This window comes from Megascapheus bottae, chromosome 33, assembly GCF_031878675.1.
Source record: "Megascapheus bottae isolate mThoBot1 chromosome 33, mThoBot2.hap1, whole genome shotgun sequence".
Classification (NCBI taxonomy): Eukaryota; Metazoa; Chordata; class Mammalia; order Rodentia; family Geomyidae; genus Megascapheus; species Megascapheus bottae.
In genome coordinates, this window is record NC_143541.1 from 279,839 (window position 1) to 293,804 (window position 13,966).

Consider the following 13,966-nt stretch of genomic DNA (forward strand, 5'->3'; position numbering starts at 1 on the left):
CCTCCTGGCCACATCCCCTACAGCATCTGTTATTATTCGTTTTCCTGATCCTGGCCATTCTAGCTGGAGTAAGGTGGAATTCAGAGTTGTTTTGATTTGCATTTCTTTTATGACCAGAGATGTTGAGCATTTCTTCATGTGTCTATAGGCCATTTTTGTTTCTTCTTCAGAGAAGACTCTCTTTAAGTCTTTGGCCCATTTTTTAATAGGATGATTGTTACTTTGGAGATTAGTTTTGGAGTGATTCGATTTTTTGAGTTGTTGATATATTTTAGATATGAGGCTTTTGTCCATTGTTTGGCTGGTGAAGATCTTCTCCCACTCTGTAGGCTTCCTATTTAATTTACTAGCTATGTCCTTTGCCATACAAAAGCTCTGCAGGTTAAGGCAGTCCCACTTACCCAGCCTTTCTCTGATTTGTTGTGATTCTTGGTCCTTATTAAGAAAGTTTCAACCTGTGCCAAGGAGGCCTAGTGTATCTCCTAATCCTTCCTGTAAAGTTTTCAGTGTGTCAGCTTTTACCTCCAGGTCTTTGATCCATTTGGAGTTAATTCTAGTGCAAGGTGACAAAGAAGGATCCAGCTTTAGTTTCCTGCAGGTGCTTAACCAGTTCTGCCAGCACAACTTGTTGAAGAGGCTGTCTTTCTTCCATTCTATTTTTTTGCTCCCTTGTCAAAGATTAGGTGGCCATAGGTCTGTGGTTTAATATCTGGGTCCTCAGTTCTATTCCATTGGTCTTCAAGCCTGTTCTTGTGCCAGTACCAAGCTGTTTTTTTAATTATAGCCCTGTAATAGTGTCTAAAGTTTGGAATTGAAATTCCTCCAGCGCTGTTCTTTCTGCTAAGAAGTGTTTTTGCTATACGGGGTCTTTTATTATTCCATATGAAATTTTGAATTGCTTCTTCTATTTCTTTAAAGAATGCCATTGGGATATTGATGGGTATTGCATTGAATTTGTAGATAGCCCTTGGCAAGATTGTCATTTTCACAATGTTGATTCTTCCAATCCAGGAGAATGGGAGGTTTTTCCATTTCCTTAGTTCTGCTTTAATTTCCTTTTTTAGGGTTTTAAAGTTTTCATCAAAAAGGTCCTTTACATTCTTAGTTAAGCTAATTCCTAGGTACTTTATTTTCTTTGAGGCTATTGCAAAAGGAGTTGCTTTCCTGATTATTGCCTCATTCTCTCACTGTTGGCGTAAAGGAAGGCAGTTGATATTTGAGGGTTGATTTTATAGCCTTCTACACTTCCAAAGTTTTGAATCAGATGAAGGAGCTTGGGAGTGGAGTCTATAGGATTTTTTAAATACAGAATCATGTCATCTGCAAAGAGGGATAGTCTTATTTCCTCTATCTTGGATCCCCTTTATGCTTGCTTCTTGCCTTATTGCACTGGCTAGGAATTCTAGTACTATGTTAAAGAGTAGTGGAGAGAGTGGGCATCCTTGCCTCATTCCTGATTTTAGAGGGAATGGCTTTAGATTTTCACCATTAAGTGTAATAGTAGCTGTGGGTTTCTAATACACAGCCTTTATTATATTGAGGAATGTTCCATGGATTCCTAGTTTCTCCAGAGCTTTTAACGTAAACGGGTGTTGGATCTTATCAAATGCCTTTTCTGCGTCTATTGAGACAATCATGTGATTTTTGTCCTTGCTCCTGTTGATGTGTTGAATTATATTAATTCATTTGCGTATGTTGAACCAGCTTTGCCTCCCTGTGATGAATCCAGTTTGATCATAGTGTAAAATTTCTTTGATGAGTTGTAGACGGTTGGCCAGTATTTTGTTAAGAAGTTTTGCATCGATGTTCATCAAAGATATAGGTCTATAGTTCTCTTTCTTTGATGAATCTCTGTCTGGTTTGGGGATGAGGGTTATACTGGCTTCATAGAAAGAGTTTGGTAAAGAACCTTTATTTTCAATTTTTTTGAAGAGCTTGAGGAGTATTGGTGTGAGCTCTGCTTTGAAGACCTTGTAGAATTCAGCTGTGAATCCATCTGGCCCTGGGCTTTTCTTAGGTGGAAGTTCTCTAATTGCCATTTGTATTTCAGAGATTGAAATAGGCCTGTTGAGTTGGCTTAGTTCTTCTTGGTTGAGTGTGGGTATGTTAATATTGGTTAGGAATTCATCCATTTCATCTAGATTCTCAAATTTGTTGGCATAAAGGTTTAAGAAGTATTCCCTCATGATTTTCTGGATCTTGGTAATTTCTGTCGTGATATTACCATTTTCATCTGAGATTTTGTTTATTTCTATATGCTCTCTTCTTTTTTTTGGTAAGACTTGCTAAGGGTTTGTCAATTTTGTTAATTCTTTCAAAGAACCAACGCCTTGTTTTGTTGATTTTTTTCTATAGTTTTTTTTGGATTCCAAATCCTTTAATTCTACTTTGATTTTAATAATTTGCTTTCTTCTGCTGGGATTCAGGTTGGTTTGTTGCTCTTTTTCCAGGAGCTTGAGGTGAGACATTAAGTTGTTAGTTTGCAATTTTTCCAACTTGTTGTTGTAGCACTCAGCTCTATAAATTTTCCTCTGAGTACTGCCTTTGCTGTGTCCCAAAGGAATTGGCATTTTGTGTGCTCCTTACTGTTAAATTTCATAAACTGTTGGATTTCTGTTCTGATCTCTTCGATCACCCATTGGTGACTCAACAATGTGTTGTTCAGTCTCCATGAGTTACAGGGTTTTCGTTGGTGGAGATGTGTATTCAGTTCCAATTTGATGCCTTTGTGGTCTGAGAGTGTACATGGAATAATTTCAGTGTTTCTGAATCTGTCCAGGTTTGTTTTATGGCCTAAGATGTGATCTATTTTTGAAAATGTTCCATGTTCTGCTGAGAAAAACGTATATTGTGTTGTTGTTGGGTGGAATATTCTGCAGATGTCTGTTAGATCTAGCTGGTCTATATAGTTTTTCAATTCTAAGGTTTCTCTGTTGAGCTTTTCTCTTGTTGATCTGTCCATAGGTGAGAGTGGTGTGTTAAAGTCACCGAGAATCACTGTATTTCGATCTATGTATGGTTTCAGTGTAAGTAAAGTTTTCTTGATGAAGTTTGGAGCTCCGCGATTGGGTGTGTAAATATTTAGGATCGTTATGTCTCCCTGGAGGAAAGATCACTTTAGTAGTATGTAGTAACCTTCTTTGTCTTTTCTCACTAATTTTAGTTTGAAGTCTATTTTATCTGATATTAGGATGGCAACTCCAGCCTTTTTATGGGGGCCGTTAGCTTGATAGAGTTTATTCCAACCTCTCACTTTCAAAAGATGATTGTTTTCTGGGTAAGATGTGTCTCTTGAAGACAGCAGAACAATGGCTCTTGCTTTTTGATCCAACTAGACAGCCTATGCCGTTTAATTGGAGAGTTAAGTCCATTGATATTGAGAGTTAGGATTGAGAGATATTTATTAGTTCCTACCATGTTTAAAAGCTTTTATTAGGGCCTGTGTCTTGACAGTTCTTGTGGTCCTTAGGTGGTATGCTCTTTAGGAGCCATTTCTTTCCCTATATTGCATTTATTTTGGTTTTCTATGTATAGAACATCTTTGAGAATTCTCTGTAGTGTTGGTTTTGTTGCGACATATTGTTGCAGCTTTTCCCTGGAATGGAATGTTTTTATTGTTCCCTCAGTTATGAATGAGAGCTTAGCTAGGTACAGTATTCTTGGTTGGTAGTTATTTGACTTAAGGGCATGACATATATGCTTCCAGTCACTTCTTGCTTGCATGGTCTCTGCTGAGTAATCTGGGGTTATTCTGATTGGTTTTCCCTTATAGGTTAATGAGCCGTTTTCCCTGGCTGCCGTTAGGATCCTTTGTTTGGTTTCTATTGATCCAGTTCGGATTACGATGTGGCGGTGGGACGTTCTTTTCTGGTCAGGTCTGTTTAGGGTTCTAAAGGCTTCTTGTATCTGGATGGGCCTGCCCTTCTGGATATTTGGGAAATTTTCTGAGATGATTCCCTGAAGTATATTTCCAATACCATTGACCTCTTTCTCCAGACCCTCCTCAATACCAATTAGCCTTAAATTAGGCTTCCTAATTGTATCTTGGACCTCCTGAAGAGCTCTCTCATTTTTCCTAGATTTGGATTGACTCATTTTCTGTTCTTTCCCTATAATAACTAAATTATATTCAGCCCCAGAAATTCTCTCCTCTGCATTGTCTAACCTGCTATCAAAGCTATCTACTTTATTTTTCATCTCCCTTGCTTCTAATTGCTCATTTTTGATGCCTTGTGTCTCTTCTTTTAGATCATGTATGGATTTGTTTAGCTCCTTGATTTCCATTTGAGTGGTTAGCTCAGTAGCTTTATTTTCTTTGAACATTTGCTGGAGTTCGGTCACCTTTTTATTTGTGGATTCTATGAATTCATCCATCTTTCTTTGAAAAACCTTTATTATGGCCTCCTTTATGGCTTCTTCTTTTTCACTTATCACCTTCTTTATGGTTTCCTCTTGTTCAGCTATGGCTTCCTCCCATATCTCTTTCTTTATATTTTCACATTTTTCATTAATGATGTTTATCAATTGCATTTGTATAGCACTTGGAAGGGTCTCCTCTAAGTTTGCCAGTGACTGTTCCATTGTCTGTTTACCTTGGGTGGGGGATGTTGTTTCTTGATTTGACATTTTTCTTGAGTTTCTTGTTCTGCCCATTTGAAAATGGGAGCAAGATTAATACTAAACCCGATTATAGTTTTTCAGCTATAACCGACTTAGATCTCTGTAGCTGCCAGACACTAGATGTTCACAAGTTTTGATTGGTGTTATCACTCTTTCTTTTTGTACACGTGCAGACCAGACTAATACAACCACTGGTCACCAATTTATGACCAAAACAATAAGCCTCTCAATCCAATCTCTATTGTCTTTAAGTCCCTCTGAACCTAGAGAATAATTGAACACCTAGATATACAGTATTTCTCAACAGCCATCAAGTGTAGATCCATGCAGTATTAAGGGTTGTAAGACGAACTGAGGTCCAGAGATAGAAAAATAGAATGAGAGAGGTCAGGGGACGTACACGAGGATTAACGTAGGAGTGTAAGAATATTGTAGTACTGAAGAAAAGGTATAGCGTAAGGATAACTGACCTAAGTTGGGAGGTGGGTAGCGTATTTGAGTAAACGCTTGGAAAGTATTAGAATAAAACTTATGTGTTGCTGCACGACTAGCTCTTAGCCCAACCAGTGGCATCACTGTGGACCATGGGATGGATCTGCAAGCTTCTGTCTGAGTGCAGTTGGCAGACTTTTTCCCATGCTGCTTCCAAGGTCGGCTCCCAGCCAAGGGTCTGGGGATTGAGATTTCCAGGGGCTCTCAGCAGGACCAGCAGGAGATCCCTCTGTTCCCAGGGGTGGGGCCCAGCTGAGGACATGGGCTCCAAGGGCGGAGCCGCGCCTTTTTGATTCTCAGAAGGGGAACTTGCCTGCTGGTCAGCTCTTCCGGTCCCTGCTGTGTTTCCACTGCTTTGTCAGAGTCTGTGACTGTGGGGGGCCCTCTCAGTGCTGTCTTGCTCAGGATTCCCACCTGGAGGATGCCCCATTCAAGAATTGAGAGGGGGCAGATGCTGGCTCCTATTTTCCCGCACACCCTACCCACTGTTGTAAGGCAGGGTCCCAGTGACCTCCACTCTCCAGATCCAGTGGCCTGGGAGAGGAGCCTGGTGGGTTGGTGGGAGTTGGGACAGCCCTGCCTCCCCTGGTGGGGTGCTGGGTCTTAGATAGCCCTCCTGTCAATCTCCAGTCAATGGCCTGAGGGAGGGGGCTGTTCAGGGAAGGGACAGGATTCTAAATTCCTTGCCCCCCTGCTCCCCCCAGTCTTTGTCAGGTGGGGTGGAGGGGTCTGTGTTAAGTTCTATTGCTTGGCACCGCTCTGCTTTCCCGTTGTGTTTGGGGGTGTGCTGTATTACTCACGCCTCTGCGTCAGTCTGCGGGTGCTCCACGGTCGTGGGGAGTCTTTCACTCCCCTCGGGTCTCCGCTGCCACCTGTGTTCCAAGTCTGGGTTCCGCTTCTTGCTGTTCTGGTTCAGCGTCTGGATACCGGTGCTTCAGCAGTTCGCTGGCCTGGTTGTATGTTGGTTTCTGCAGCAATCGGGCTCCTGGGCTGGCCCCCTCTGCCCGCTGCCGCTTTCCGTGGTCCGCCACCGCTTTCCGCGTCTTGGAACTGGTGGAGGGATATGGGGGAGGGGTCCTCGCATTCCAAATTCTTTGAGAAAGTTGGATGTGAGTTTTATCTGGATTTCTTTTCCAGTTTGAGTCCTTCTCCATTGCTTTTTGAGTTTGTTGTTGTGGATTTCTTAAGATAATTGGCTTGTGGGACTCCCTGGTTCTCTTTTCATGAGAGAGAGGTAGGCAGCATCCCTATTGTCTCGGCGCCATCTTCCTTCCTCTAAAAGCAGATACACTTAAGAGGAAGTCATATGGAAGAATAAAAGATCCCCATTTATAGAAAACAATTCTGAGTACATAGAACAGTGGAGGAGGATTTTAATGCCCTATTCATACTCTGTTATCCTGAGGAAAACTGCTTGCTATTGGCAGGAGACTAGTAGGCCTGAAGACTACAGGATCTTAACCCACTGGGCCTATATGGCCACCTCAGGTTTGCTAAGGAAGATAAAAGAAATAGAATGGAAGCCACCTGGCCTCTTCAATGAGTGGTGCTTGCAGAACTGGTTAAGCACCTGTATATTCTAAACTTTGCTTCTTGTTTGTCAACCTGCACTAGGAGTGGTAACGCAAAATGGATCAAAGACCTCGAAGTAAAAGCAGATACACTGAAGAGGCAGGCATATGGAAGACAAAAACACTCCCATTCAGCCAAAACTATTCTGACCAGAATGAAGAATGCAAGAGCAATTTCAATGCAAATTCATATTCAATTATTCTGAGTTATACCGCTTGGTATTGGCAGGAGACTAGTAGGCAGAAGACCACCCACATCTTAACCCACCAACCTATATATCCAGCTCAGGTTTCCTAAGGTAGATAAAATATATAGAATGGAATCCACACAGCCTCTTCAATGAATGGTGCTGGCAGAACTGGTTAAGTACCAGCAAAATCTAAAGTGGATCCTTCTTTGTCAAAGACCTCGAAGTAAAACCAGCTACACTGAAGAGGCGGCCATATAGAGGAATAAAAGAGCCCTGGTTAGACAGAACAATTCTGAATGGATGGCACAATGCAGGAATAATTTCAATGTCTAATTCATACTTTGTTATCATGAGTTAAAATGTGTGGTATTGGCACGAGACTAATAGGCCTGAAGACCACCTGGATCTTAACCCACAGACCTATATGGCCACTTCAGGTTTACTAAGCGATATAAAAGAAATGGAATGAATGCCGCACAACCTCTTCAAAGAGTGATGGGGCAGACCTGGTTAAGCACCTGCAAAATCTCACCTTGCCTCCTTATTTGTCATCCTACACCAGGAGTGGTAACCGCAAATGTATCAAAGATCGTGAAGTAAAAGGAGATACTGAAGAGGCAGGCATATCTAAGAATAAAATAGCCCCATTTAGACAAAACAATTCTGAGCACAAAGAATAATGCAGGTGGAATTTTAATGCCCAATTCATACTCTGTAATCCTGAGTTAAACTGCTTGGTATTGGCACGAGACTGGTAGGCCTGAAGACTAGTGGGACTTAACCCACCAGACCTATATAGCCACTTAAGGCTTGCTAAGGGAGATTAAATAAATAGAATGGAAGCCATAGGGCCTCTTCAATGAGTGGTGCTGGCAGTACTAATGCAAAATCTAATGTTGGATCTTTCTTTGTCGACCTGCACTAGGAGTGGTAACTCCAAATGGATCAAAAACCTCAAAGTAAAAGCAGATACACGGAAGAGGCAGGCATATGGAAGAATAAAAGACCCCATTAGACAAAACAAATCTGACCAGAATGAACAATGCAGGCAGAATTTCATTGCTGAATTCATACTCTGTTATCCTGACTTTAACCCCTTGTTATGGCGCAAGACTAGTAGGCCTGAATACCACCCAGATCTTAACCCACCAACCTGTATGGCCACCTCAGGGTTGCTAAGGGAGATAAAATGAATAGAATGGAAGCCACACGGCCTCTTCAATGAGTGGTAACTGGCAGAACTGGTTAAGCAAATGCCAAATCTAAAATTGGCTCCTTCTTTGTCACCCTGCACAGGAAGTGGTAACTCCAAATGGATCAAAGACCTCAAAGTAAAAGCATATACACTGAAGAGGGAGGCATATGGAAGACTAAAAGACCACCATTTAGACAAAACAATTCTGAGAAGATAGTCTAATGCAGGAGGAATTTCAATGCAAACTCATACTCTGATATCCTGAGTTAAACCGCTTGCTGTTGGCACGAGCCTAGGAGGCCTGAAGACCACCTGACCTATAGGTCCACTTCATGTTAGCTAAGGGAGATAAATTAAATACAATGGAAACTGCACAGACTTTTCAATGAGTGGTGCTGGCAGAAATGGTTAACTAGCACCTGCAAAATCTAAAATTGGAATGTTCTTTGTCACCCTACACCAGCAGTTGTAACTCCAAATGGATCAAAGACCTCGAAGTGAAAGAAGATAAACTCATGAGGCAGGCATATGGAAGAATAAAAGATCCCCTATAGACAAAACAAATCTGACCAGAATGAACAATGCAGGAGGAATTTCATTGCCCAATTCATACTCTGTAATCCTGACTTAAACCGCTTGGTATTGGCACACCTGGCTCTTAACCCACCGATGTATATGGCCACATCAGATTGTAAAGGGAGATAAAAGAAAAAGAATGGAAGCCACACGGCCTCTTCAATGAGTGGTGCTGGGAGAACTTGTTAAGCACCTGCAAAATCTAAAGTTGGACCCTTCTTTGTCACCCTGACCAGGAGTGGTAACTGGCAGAACTGGTTAAGCAAATGTGAAATCTCAACTTGGCTCCTTCTTTGTCACCCTGTACCGGGAGTGGTAACTCCAACTGGATCAACGACCTGGAAGTAAAAGCAGATACAGTGATGAGGCAGGCATATGGAAGAATAAAAGACCCCCGTTTAGACAAAACAATTCTAAGCAAATAGACAATAGGGATGCTGCCTAGCATCCCACAAAAAGAGAGAACCAGGGAATCCCACAATCCAACTACCTTAAGAAATCTAAGCAACAAACTCAAGAAACAATGGAGAAGGTCTCAAACCAGAAAAGAAATCCAGATAGAGCTTACATCCAACTTTCTCAAAGAATTTGAAATGGGAGGATCCCTTAACCAACCCTTTGCCGCTGGCTTCAAGCCGGAAAAGCCACGGCAGAGGGCAGTGGGCCTGACCCAGGCCACCGTAGAAACCAGCATAGACCGGGCCAGCAAGCAGCTGAAGCCAGACGCAGGAACCAGTGCAGACCAGCAAGAAGCAGTACACAGACGCAGAACACAAGCAGCCGCTGAGATCCAAGGGGAGTGAATGATTTTCCAACACAGCGGATCTCACAGCCAAATGCAGAGGTGTGAGTAGCCCAGCTGGAAGCCCACGGGTATCCCAGCAGGTCCCCAAACACATCGGGAAAGCAGAGCCGGTGGCAAGCTATAGAACTTAACTCAGACTTTTCCATCCTGCCTGAGAAAGACTGGCAAGTGTAGGGGGACAAGGAATTTACAATCCTGTCCCTTCCTTCAACAGCCCCCTCCCCCAGGCCATTGACTGGAGACTGACAGGCAGAAGGGGCGCTAAGACCCAGCACCCCACTAAGGAAGGTGGAGGAGTCCCAGCCCCCACTCTCCCAACAGCCTCCTCCCCAAGGCCTCTGACTGGAGAATGACAGGTGGGCAGGCACCAAAACACAGCCCCTCACCAAAGGGGGCAAAGGTGTCCCTGCTATCACCCACCCAATACATTCCTCTCCTAGGCCATAGATCGGAGACAGACAGGCTGGAGGGCGCTAAGACTCAGCACCCCACCAAAGGGGCCAGAGGTGTCCCAGCTCATCCACCCAACAGGTTCCTCTCCCATGTGATTGACCGGAGACTGAGAGGCAGGTGAATGATAAGACCCAGCACCCCACAAAGGGGGCAGAGGTGTCCCAGCTCACCCACCCAATAGGTTCCTCTCCCAGGCCACTGGATCTGGAGAGTGGGGGGCGCTGAGACCCTGCCTTTCAACAGCGAGTGGGGTGTGGGGGAGTCTAGGAGCCAGCATCTATCCCACTTAAATCTTGAGCCAGGCACCCTCCAGCTGGGAATCCCCAGCAAGACAGCACCAAGAGGCCCCCCACAGTCACAGACTCTTGGCCAAAGCGGTGGAAACACAGCAGGGAACTGGAGGGCAGACCAGTAGCCAAGCTAGCCTTCTGAGAATCAGAAAGGCACGGCTCCACCCTTGGAGCCCACGTCTTTGGCTGAACCCTGCCCCTGGGAACAGAGCAGAAACCAGTTGGTCCAGCTGAGAGTTCTTGGAACTTCCAAACTCCAGACTCTTGCCCGGGGGCCCGCCCCTGGAAACAGCACAGGAAAACCAACCATCCACCCAGCGTGCTGAGACTGAAGTGCGCAGACCCATCCCATGGCCCACTGTGAGACCACTGGTTGGGCTGAGAGGTAGTCGTGCAGCAGCACACAGGCAGTGGAAACAGGCCAAACACCTGCAAAAAGTGTAAACTGACCTAGTCAGCAGAGCAATCAATTTGGCCGAGAACTGTTTGGGACCGACTGTGGGGTCAGTGACCGTGACTGTGGGGTCAGTGACCTTGGACCTGCACAACTGAGTACACAAGGAAGTAAGCTCTTATCATGATTTTGGGCTGTGTCAATAGCTTCTCATTTAACCTGTTTGGGACTTGATAGCTTCTCATTTAACCTATTTGGGACTTGATCAATTCTCATTCAACCTATTTGAGACTTGATACTGTTTGTACAAATGTAGCCCCTGGCAGTTCCCTAGTATAAGGAAGTGTATTTAAGGTCAGAACTGGAAATAAACTGGGCTACAGGCTTCTTAAGCTGTGGCTCCTGATTTGGGCTGTAGCCCTCCCGAACCTCATCTGTTTGCCTCTCTTTTATTTATTCCTAGTCCCTGCCCCCTATTTCAGGAATCTCAATTTGCGAACCCTGGTTCGCTGCTGGCTGGCCCCAGCAAGTGGCACCCGAACAGGTGCCCTGAAAATCTGGGATGACGGTGGAGGACCCCGCTGTGATGAGTGATGTGTCCTAGGACTCTTAAGAGAGGATCTTAAGACAGTGAGAGAGTGGAGGCTTTATAGTCTGAAGTAGGCTCTACGTGCAGGTCCTTAGGGACATACTTCAAGCCCGTGGAATGCGGGTGGGACAAGAGCAGCTTGAGAGCTTCCTACAGTTTATCGAGGAAGCATGCCCGTGGTTTCCAGAGGAGGGAACCCTAAATTTAGAAACCTGGCTAAGGGTAGGGAAAGGAATTCAAGATTATTATGGCATAAATGGCCCTGAAAAGACCCCTGCAGAGACTACTACTTTATGGAATTTAGTAAATGAATATTTAGATCTTCGACATGAGAGTGCCAAACTTAATCTTGAATTAAAGAACCCTTCTGAGAAAAAACCTGAGGCTGAGCCATATGCCACAGCCCGAGAGAGTTTAAGTGAGATTGTGAAAAGGGAACAACAGCCAGTAGATATTGAGTATAAGAATTCAGATTTGAATATCATGGAGGAAAGATATGATGAGCCGTCGGAGGACTGGCCGGCTAAGTTGGAGGAGATGTTTAAAGAAATCCTCCATCTACTGTCTAAGATGGGGATAGAGCAGAGAGCCCCCCCAGAAGTAGAAAATAAATATGACCCTCCAGCCACTATTGTGTCCGATTCTAATCCTTATCCCTCACTCCAACTGCCTCCGGCTGCAGCCTTACAGCCCCAACCCCCTTTTCAACCTTTAGGCATGCCTGAAGGCCCTAGCAACAAGTCCCTCTTAACAGGCATTATGACCAGGCCCAGTGCGTCACAACTAAACCTGGCTCAGGCTGCTAAAAAGGGCGAAGATGTCTCCGGGTCTCGATGCTTCCCTATTTTAGTTGATCATGATGAACAAGTATACCACCAACCTGTTCCTTTTAAACTATTATGGGACTTAAAGAGTGCCTGCTCCCAATATGTACCAACTGCCCCTTTTACTCGAGTAACTTTGGAGTCCGTGTGTACTGACATTTTATGCCCAAATGACTGGAAGCAGCTTGCCAGAGCATGCCTTATTGGGGGAGATTACTTATTATGGACAACAGCGTTTATGGAACAGTGTCAAGCTATAGTTGAAGCAAAAGGGGCTGAGAACCTGCCTTATACTTTGACCAATTGGTAGGAGAGGGAACCTATAGAAACACCAAAGATCAATTGGGCTATTCAATGGAAGCCTATATATAAATAAATGCAGCGGCAAAAGAGGCTTGGAAAAAATTACCAAATTCTAACCATACTAAAAATCTTGTTGAAATCAGACAGGGACCTGATGAACCTTATCAAGAATTTTTGTCTCGATTAATGGAGACTGCAAACCGCCTAGTACAAGATGAGAACGCAAGCAGGGCTATAGTTAAACAAATAGCCTATGAAAATGCCAATGCCACCTGTCAGGTGGCTATCAGACCCCATAGGAATAAGGCAGGAATCACAGACTATATTAGACTGTGTGCTGATATAGGACCCTCCCATATACTAGGCCTCACATTAGCTGCCGCTCCTCAAGGAAAGACTGTTAGTGAAAATATAAAATATAGAGGCCAGCGGCATTTCCGCCTGCTGGACTCCCAGGGAGTTGCTTTTCTTGTGGACAAATGGGACATCGGATGGCACAATGCTCATGCCAGGCCAAGTTAGAGAGACCTCACCTGGCACATGTCCACGCTGTGATAAAGGGAAGCACTGAGCTAAAAATTGCAAGTCAGTAACAGACAGAAATGGCCGCCTGTTTTCGGGAAACTGGAAAAGGGGCCAGCCCCTGGCCCCTCAAAATTATGGGGCAGTCCCACCCTCTTCTCTGCCACAAGTTCATCTTCTAACAATCCCCCAAAATCAGTCTCCGACCTCTTCCGTGCCACCCCAGGTAGCGCAGGACTGGACCTCTGTTCCTCCACCTATAGAGTATTGACACCAGAAATGGGAATACAAGCTCTCCCCACGGGGGTCTTTGGCCCCCTCCCCTCAAGAACAGTTGGATTGCTGCTAGGGTGTAGCAGCTCAGCCCTTAAAGGCATTCAGATAACACCTGGTGTGATTGACCAGGATTATACAAGTGAAATCAAGGTCATGGACAGTTTAAATTATCTAGAGAAGTGGCATGACAAATAGTTAAAACTTGCTCCAACTATGTGCCTTTCTCAACAGCTCCTCATACAGGTGTAAATTCACAGGGACTGCTTTCTAATCACATTTGGCAGATGGATGTCATGCACATTCCATCATTTGGCCAGTTAAAATATGTTCATGTTACAGTAGATACTTATTCTAATTTTATCCTGGCCACCCCCCCTTGCTGGGGAAGCTACTAATTGTATTTCCCACTACATTTGCTGTTTTGCTGTGATGGGGATTCCTTCACAAATTAAAACAGATAATGGCCCTGGTTATGCAGGCTGTGCATTTCAATCCTTCTGCCATTCTTATAATATCACACATATTACAGGCATTCCTTATAATCCTCAAGGTCAAGGTATTGTGGAGCGAGCTAATGGATTACTAAAACATCAAATTGTTAAAATACAGAAGGGGGAGTTGTATCCTGCTACCCCTGTGAATATACTTAATCATGCTTTATTTGTTTTAAATTTTTTGAATTTGGACTTAAATAATTTATCTGCAGCTCAGCGATTCTGGGAGAAAAGAGAGCAGCGTGCTTTTGCTTTAGTAAAGTGGAAGGATCCCCTAACTGGTGCTTGGCACGGACCCGACCCCATTCTAACATGTGTTTTTTCACAGGAAAAAAATGACGTCCACTGGCTGCCTGAACGCTGTGTTCAGA